A 9878-nucleotide genomic window follows, 5' to 3' on the forward strand; every position below is an offset into this window, starting at 1 on the left:
CAACACCGGGTCAATAAACATGACAACAACAACACAGTAAGCGTCAAAACAACTGGAAATGCTCTTTTGTTATCCTCATCCACTCCGAGCCACTGACTGAGTGAATCCACTTTTCCCTAACACAGAGTTGTTCCAAGACCGGGAAGACCAAGTCCCACCGGATGCCTAGGCTGGCTTGGCCGTAAATTCAACCCCGGCCCACAATAAATCCCCACCTCCCCTGATCTGCAAAAGAATTGCAATACAACAGTTGTACCAGAGAATGTTTTAAAAAAGGACCACACCTTTCTGAATGACGGTATATTCTACAGTTGACGATACCTCAACAGAGTTTGAATACACATCTTGTATAACAGCTCCTGTAGGCATTCACTCCGGGGAAGGTCACAAATTAAACGTATCGGCATTAGTCAGTAACCTCAGGTATGCAACAGTTTTCAATAAACAGGGATTACATGAAAACACATTTTGGTTCACCACCGTGGCAATATCCACTCTTTCAACAAGCTTGACATCACTGATGGATTTATCCAGACAATGTGTGCACACTGCCCAGTGTCCTTACCGCACAATCCAAGGAGCACCATTTGCAAACATGAATGGTATTAAATACACAAAGATGTAAACGAACAGACCTAGGCACACACGCAGTCACAGAGAAACACACACTCGTGCACAAACACACGCACAATCGCAGCAATTGATTATTTTTGTAAGAAAGATGCAGTGGGTCACGGCGCAATTAAAAGGTAATGAATGTGCTTAGATGAAACGTGTGCCTCTAGGGGTTTCCTGTGTGTCATCGAGAGATTATATAGTTGCATGTGTTTGTGTGTGTTTGTGTGTGCTCCTGGGAAGGAATTTCCTGACAGCAAAAAAACTCCATTGGCTAGAGTGGCATATTTGACTTTGGACTGAATGTTAATAATACAAAAAGATATTCTGAGTAGCGTGTGGTTGCTTGATGTTTATTTTTTTTGGGTGGAAATGTTGTATTGTATCACATTTTTGGAGATAGGGATATATAATAATCTTTATCTTTACACTATTGACCGATAAAGATCTATTTTAACAAATGACACTGAAAGATTATACATTGCAGTCATTTATTCATAAAAAACAAAACAGAAATGCAATTCTATGGTGTTAAAAAAATATTTACACTAGCTTCGATAGCTGGTGTTGTCCTCTTAGCTTTCAATAGCTGGTGTCGCCCCCTTCTTGTAATTGTCAATCAGTCACTTACATCAACACGGAGGAATATTTGCACACACAGTAGTTTCAATTGTGTCTTGTTGTCTAGCATGCATGGCCCGCTCCAATTCTCCCCACAACATTTCGGTAGGCTTGACATCTAGGTTTTGACTCAATTTCCTTGGTACAACATGGAAAACAATGTATATTCAATTATGCCAAGTTAGCCAGACCTGAAGCAGCAAAGCACCCCCAAACCATGTATCAGCCTCTATTTCTAGTGGTGGGTGTGTTGTTCTTCTGTTTAAAAGCAATGTTTTTCGCCCAACATCTAGTACTGAGGCCAATCAACTCCACAGTTGACTTTTTTGTCCAAAGCACAATTTTCCAGTAGTTTTGGGATATACCCAGGTTTTGTCCGTCAAACGTCAGTCATGTCTTGATGTATATTTTTTCGAGACCAGAGGCTTCTTCCTTCCCGACCTCCCATTTGGGTTGTGTTAATGCAGCCTCTTTCTGACAGTTTTCTCATGTATTTCAACCTTTATTGAGGCAAGAGAGGCCTTTAGATCCATTGATGTTACCCTGGGGTTCTAAGAGACATGCATGAGCATCTTTTGTCAGCTCTTGGGCTGAATTAGGACAACTTGTCCTACGCATTGCCAGTGCTCTGGGATTTTTCTCCCTTTGTAGATAAATTGTAAGACAGTGGAAGGATGCAATTCAAATTGCTTGGAGATGTCTTTTTAAGCCCTCCCAAACTCATAGGCATCAATAATCTGAGTGCCTCGGACGAGTATTTTGATCTAGGCATGATGTGTTACCACACACCCATATGGTTAAGACCAAACTAGATCAGGTTTCTAATATTTATGGAAATCTGCACCCTACCAAGTTACTAATAATACTTTTTCTAATAATTTGCTCCTGGTTTGGTACACCTGAATCACCATTTCATGTGATGGTAAAGTTAGGTGTGTACTCACTTTTTCTGCAGGAATTGCTTTTCTCTTTATTTTAATTGCATAAATGTTTTAAAAAAAAAATTGTGATTTTTTGATTTGGCTTACCTTTATCAATAAATGTGGTGGAAATGAGCTCAATAATTCATGTGTATAAACCTGTACAAAAAACAACTTTCCAGGGGGCGTGCCACCTTTGACTGTAAGAACAATTTTCAATTTGTCTGCATTATATGTTTTCACTGAATATCTTTAGTTTCACACTACAAATCCCATACAGTGAGCACTAACTTACTGGGTGGGGTGATTAATGACTAATTTTATAAATGTTGTACAAGATAATTAAAACTCATGTTTTTTAGCCATTTAAAATGTTTTGCAAATAAGCTTGATATTTTTTTAAATGTTAGTTTGAGTTTAAACTGGAACTGCTTGTGAAGACATTACGTTCCTGCAGTACTCAGATTCAAGACTGCCACTGTTACAGAGAAGACATTATTTCACAGAGAAGCATGTTCAAGTAAATCCATTACCATGGTAACCTTCTGCCCTTGAAGGTGCAGCTGAACATCTGTGAAACTTTGGTAATAAGTATCACAGATTTTTAATTGCCAATTTCACAAAATAACACAAAATATCAATCTTTTGTATTTCATGGAATCATTTGTAGGGGAATTATTTTGGCAGATAAAAATGTGAAGGACAGATTTTCTTATCTATCTGCCACTGTGGTTAGAGGATCAAAAAGTTAGGTTGAGGTCCTGATTTATAGTTATTTGATGATGCTTTCATTGCTGTTCTATTTCATACACAGCTGAGAAGTGCAGGAAGAGAGGGACAGAGGTGGGCCATGTCTATCATTTATGAATTATTTTCCACTTAGTCGCAAATTACTAAGGCACGGGGGCACATGCAAGCTTATTTTAGTTACTGTTCTACAGTAATTTCTTATGTTTTTCAGCAGAGCTGAAACAAGGGAAGGAATTTTGTTATTTAGCTGAAAACATTAACTGCAGATGACTTCTGGTCATTTATGCATTGCATTTATGCCTGGAGCAAAGTAAAAATCATACATATCGCCACGTTAATTTCCTAGGGATGGAGTAGATATCAAATGGTCATGGAGAATATTCCATAGGTGAAGAAGAAGAGAGCAGAACGCTCAGTCCTCAACACTTGTAAGTATGATTTTCTGCATCTGGCTGTGAATATGTTATGACCTGCATGACATGGTTGAACATCAGAATAGGTCGATGGCCTGGCCAGTGACTGTATAGGAGGCATTTCCATCACTGATTACCTGCTTGGGTTTCCCAATAAGCCTTAGTCTTGCATCTGTTCAAATGGATGAAGTACTCTTCAATGTAAGCCCTGAAAGCCTCCAGCTGATGAGTATTGCTAGGGCAGAGACTGTGCCTTTTTATTGTTAATGAAAACAATATCATCAGTGTAGCAGAAGTTTAGATTATAGTATCTGAGGAAATGGCAGAGAGGGAGAATGTTCATTACACAACAGGATAGGCCCCAGAACCAACCCTTGTAGAACGCCACATAACTACAGATTCAACTGATCTGGACTCTCCATCAGGGCTGTAGTTGGATTTCCTGATCAAGGTTGAATTTCTTCAGTAAGGGCGTGGCTGCAGCTGTTTTGCTAACAGGAATTAAACAGGGATTTGTTGATCAGGGTAGTGAATAAGGATACAGATACTGTAGGTAATCAGAGTAGCAGGACATTTGTCAATGTTACATCCACAGCCGGGGATATGAATATTGTAAAGTTGGTGATCTTATTCCTGATGGCGTCAATCAATCTTGAAAAAAAGATCATACAACAGATTATACTGGTGAGATGAGGCTGCAGGAGAGCACAAGTTCCCATGATTGAAAAGGTGGCTGATGATAGAGAATAGGATTCTGCAGAGTAGAAGGCCAGTCGTGCGTCTTGCAGCCTAATACTATTAGCATTTTGAGAAAATGTATATCTACACACAGAGTAAAGTTGCAAGTACAGTACTTCCATGAGTGCCTGAGGGTAGGGAGGTGTTTATGGTGTAATAGTAACATGGTGAATACTCATGAATGGTTAAGAAATTTGTGAATGAGTGTGAAATAGTGTGTGGTTCGTATAAATGAATGGAGAGAATTTACAGTTGTGCGGAAGGGTCAGCTCAGAATGCCTATGTAGTAAGTGCCTAGGACAACATTTTCCCTTTGAACACCATTCCATCAAATGTATGATTTCATCTTGCCGTTCAGGTCAATGTTATAAATGTGAATATAATGCATGTAAGCGCATGCTCATCTTTTATACCCTAATTACTAACAAAATAACATAATGGCCTTATTTCTTCTTGCTGTTATCACATCAGACAGTGGGAGAAACAGCATAAAATTGAGTTCAGTTGTGAATTCTGTGTTGGTGCTATCATAGCTCCACAGCAACATACCCATTCGCCTCTTATCTTGACTGCACAGAGGAGAATATCCGACACACTGTGCAAAATCATTTTTTTTTTACAAATTACCTTCTCAAGCAGAACGGTTTTCATATTATTCCCTCCAACAATCAATTAAAGGTGGTATAATACACAGGGAACTTCTGGGAAGCTAGGTGGCTCCCTTATTCAATACAATCCTTTAGAAAGTCTGACCTGCTAACCTCTGGATTGCAGCTGGTTAGAAAGGCGGTGCCTATCGTTATGTGGGTGATTTAGCTTTGCTAACGATCGATATATTTTAATCACGTGTGAAAATAGATCAATTTATTTTCTGACTATGGAATCAAGTCAATGTATTCAAAATCCAATCCATACTACCGATATTCCACAAACTGTGTTCACATTTTAAACCGTACTATACGTATATTATTGTGATTTATGCAGACATACGACATGTTCAGTTATTAAACATAATACTGGTTGTCCCCACTAGTCAGACCTAACCATGTAACTACAAATTGGATTCCTAAGTGTTCTAAGTCAAAAGCAATCTTTGTTATGGTAGGCATATTGCAGAGTCCTCCATATGTAAGACACGTAGAATGCCTAATATGGGTGAACAGCTTAGCCAAGTAATAAGAAACCTGAGGTCTTGAAAAAAGTTTTTTTTCTTCTGAAAACTGTGGTGCTTCAGAATATATAATAGTATATTCCTCACCAACAATCTTTAAAAGCTGTCTGAGGACCTATGGTTTTTATTTTCTAGCCCACCATCTTTGATTTACATTGCTGTCCATAACCTTCAAGCATCCTCCATACAGTATATGAATGAGATACCATTTCGGATTATATGATATGTACAGTGGGTATAGAAAATAATCACCCCTTTAAAATAATCACATTTTGTTGCTTTGCAGCCTGAAATGAAGACAGACACAGTTTTTGTTTCATTCAGCTGTATGTACTCAGTGCAACTTATAACATCCAAGTGAAAGATATAACACCAACGTGTCATAAAATATTTTTAAAATTAAAAAACAATCACTGAGTAGGAAAAAGGATCACCCCCTTGTGTCAGTATTTTGTTGAACCACCTTTTGCTTTAATTACACACTTTAGTCTGTTGGGATATGTCTATACTAACTTAGCACATCTAGACGTTGCAATATTTGACCACTCATCTTTGCAGAACTGCTCAAGTTCATTTAAATCTGATGGTGACTGTTTGTGGACTGCTGTCTTCAAGTAATTCCACAGATTTTCAATGGGGTTTAAGTCCGGGCTCTGACTAGGCCATGCAAGGACATTCACCTTTTTCTCCTTCAACCACTGTGTGGTCAGTTTTGCTGTGTGCTTTGGGTCATTGTCATGTTGGAAGGTAAATCTTCTACCCATTGACAACTTTTTGGCAGAGAACAGCAGATTTTCCTCAAAAATGTGACAGTATTTTGCCCTATCCATTTTTCCTTCTATCCTGACAAGTGCTCCAGTCCCTGCTGCAGAGAAACAACCCCATAACATGATAATACCACCTCCATGCTTTACTGCACGAATGGTGTTATTTGGATGATGAGCTGTATTGGATTTTTGCCAGACTTATCGTTTGGCGTTGAGGCCAAATTATTCAATTTTAGTCTCAGTCTGACCAAAACACTTCAAGGTGTGTTTTGGCAAAGCTCAGCCGTGACTGCATGTGGCCTTTCTTGAGGATTGGCTTTTTTCTTGCAACCCTCCCATATAAGCCACATTTGTGGAGAATTTGTGATATTGTTGTCACATGCACTAAATGACCACTCTTTATCATGAATTCCTGCAACTGCTTCAGAGTTGCTGTAGGCCTCTTGGTAGCCTCTGACCAGTTTCCTCCTGGCTCTTTCATCCAGTTTGGAGCCACATACTGACCCAGGGAGGGTCTGTGTTGTACCAAATACCTTCCACTTCTTAATAGACTTCACTGTGCTTCTAGGCACTGATAAAGCCTTTGATTTCTTTTTTTTTTATCCATCTCCTGACTCGTGCCTGTCCACAACTTTATCCGGGAGATCTTTTGACAATGCCTTGCCACCCATAGTTGATTGTTTTCTTCAGTTGCACTACCAAGGAAAAGCTTCAGGAAAAGCTTGTTTCATGCTGAGCTAATCAAAATGACCACAGCTGATCACAGTTGAAAGTCAATTGGCTTTGTGTGTTATTGAGAAGGTGATTAACTACACCTGGTTGTGTTTACAAGTAATTTTTAGGAGGGCAGGTATTCTTTTTCCAACTCAGTGATTCTGTTTTTAAATGTTTACTTTTTTTTTTTTCTGACAAGTTGGTATTATATATTTCACTTGGATGTTATAAGTTGTAAATACAGCTGTATAAAACAAAAATAGTTTTTGTCCGTTTTCATTTCAGGCTGCAAAGCAACAAAATGTAATTATTTTAAAGGGGGATGATTCTTTTCTATACCCACTGTATATATTGTATTGTCATTAAAAGTAAATAACTATTTGCTTTCATTTTCAAATGGGCTAAAATAAAATGTTCTGTAGAAATCATGAGAAAATCTAACTTTAGCCACTGCTAGCTAAATATCAATGGAAGTCATTGGGGTGTGTGAATGCGTTTGAAAAAGTATCTATTCTGAAATCAACTAGTAACATAAAGGTAATTTGGCAATAACAAAATAAACATCCTCACTGGGAAGTTGCTCTGACACCTTTTTGTCATTGCCAGCATTAACTTTTTCAGCTATTTGAGCTACAGTAGCTCATTTGTTGGCTCGGAAAACACATGGGCCAGCCATCGCTTCCCACGTGCATCAATGAGCCTTGGCCGCCCATGACCCTGTCGCCAGTTCACAGTGTTTCCTTCCTTAGACCACTTTTGATAGGTACTGACCACTGCTGACTGGGAACACCCCACAAGGGCTGCAGTTTTGGAGAAGCTCTGACCCTATCGTCTAAATCATCTGTAGAAAATAAATTTATTATATGCTTATTTTTTAAATTTTCTGTTAAAAGGCCTCCATACTCTGTATGCTTGAAACATTACGTATACCCAACAACAGTCAGCAACTCATGAAATCTCTGTGTTCAGAGGTAGTAATTAATGGAATGTCGGCGGAGTAATGCTCCTAGTCTCCATCAATGTGTGGAAGACTAGGCCTTGGGCCGAGCAGAAACCACTAGAAGAAGTCTTCCTTTTGGGGGTACGTCTTAATAGTAGCAGTGGGGCTCCTGTTCCTTGTATTATAGAGGTGAACAGGACTCTATTCCTTGTAGGGAGAGCCGAGTTAGCATAACCATCAATAGTAACATGCCCCTGCTGTCGTGTGTGAGCAACCGACATTCTATGATTGCTTTCTCTAGGCAACAACAATCATGGCAACAACAATTCTTTGTATGTAAATGTTTGTGCTGATGTCGTCACCTGTACAGCTAGGAAAGAATATAAGATTGAACCTCGGCAATGTAAAATCAGAACAACTGTCATGACACCAATCTGTGTTGGTCTCTGTACTTGTATTCTCTTTTTGTCATGATGCTTGTTCCCGTATATACGATTAAACCTGAAATAATTTACTGTTAATTACTGGCTAATGATTGAAGGAGTTTTTACTTGATAAATTGCAAACATTTTCCATCTTCCACACATCACAATTTGGCCCATGCCAAAGTCGCTCAGATCCATACGCTTTCCCATTTTTCCTGCTTCTAACACATCATCTTTGAGGACAGAATGTTCACTTGCTGCCTAATATATCCCACCCACTGACAGGTGCTATGATAACGAGATTATCAGTGTTATTCACTTCACCTGTCATAATGTTATCACTGATCGGTATATATATTATATATATACTGTATATATTAATACACAACAGTAATGTTTGTACTCTACATGTGTTTTATAACATGTATAGTATATTCAACATACATATGCCAATCATGGTTTAGTTGATCAATGATTTTAGATGAATGATACTGGGAATACTGGGAATTGACAACACATACAGTGGGGAGAACAAGTATTTGATACACTGCCACTTTCGCAGGTTTTCCCACTTGCAAAGCATGTAGAAGTCTGTCATTTTTATCATAGGTACTCTTCAACTGTGAGTGACGGAATCTAAAACAAAAATCCAGAAAATAACATGGTATGATATTTAAGTAATTCATTTACATAAGTATTTGATACATCAGAAAAGCAGAACTTAATATTTGGTACAGAAAACTTTGTTTGCAATTACAGAGATCATACTTTACCTGTAGTTCTTGACCAGCTTTGCACACACTGCAGCAGGGATTTTGGCCCACTCCTCCATACAGACCTTCTTTAGATCCTTCAGGTTTCGGGGCTGTCGCTGGGCAATACGGACTTTCAGCTCCCTCCAAAAGGTTTCTATTGGGTTCAGGTCTGGAGACTGGCTAGGCCACTCCAAGACCTTGAGATGTTTCTTACGGAGAAACTCCTTAGCTGCCCTGGCTGTGTGTTTCGGGTTGTTGTCATGCTGGGAGACCCAGCCACGACCCATCTTCAATGCTCTTACTGAGGGAAGGAGGTTTTTGGCCAAGATCTCGCAATACATGGCCCCATCCATCCTCCCCTCAATACGGTGCAGTTGTCCTGTCCCCTTTGCAGAAAAGCATCCCCAAAGAATGATGTTTCCACCTCCATGCTTCACGGTTGGGATGGTGTTCTTTGGGTTGTACTCATCTTTCTTCTTCCTCCAAACACAAAAGGCACAATTAGGCACATTCAGACACTTACATTAACCACAACAAAAGAGACAGTTATTGTTTGTCCTTATCACGTACACTGAGCGCTTTACGTTTATTTGTTATTTCTAGGGATAACTTCTCAAATAATTGATGTGATCTTCACAGTTTTCCTTTCCCCAGGCTGCATTAGCTGAATTATTTAACAGACATACATTTATTTTCACTGTCTCACCTCAAGGTGAAGATATTATACTTTGTGTCAGAAAGCATCTGTGCAACAAAATATAAGATAAGGAGACATGTATTGTTATTTGCTAACAGGACATAAAAACCACCTGAGTCATATTCATCATGATGTGTTAAGAGACTGTGGTAAACTGTATTTATGTACAACCTATAGCTATGTTGAAATGTCTGTGGTAATCGCCTCTATGCATCCATGCTGTGTATAATAACATTAATGCCACTGATTACCACGTAGTAATTACAAATTCAACAGTGAGATGCATTGAATGCAGGTAAAGAATGCCAATGGGCTATGTTACAATGAATGCTGTGTAATTGAGGTCACAGGA

The sequence above is a fragment of the Esox lucius genome, chromosome 21 (genome assembly GCF_011004845.1).
Source record: "Esox lucius isolate fEsoLuc1 chromosome 21, fEsoLuc1.pri, whole genome shotgun sequence".
Lineage (NCBI taxonomy): Eukaryota > Metazoa > Chordata > Actinopteri > Esociformes > Esocidae > Esox > Esox lucius.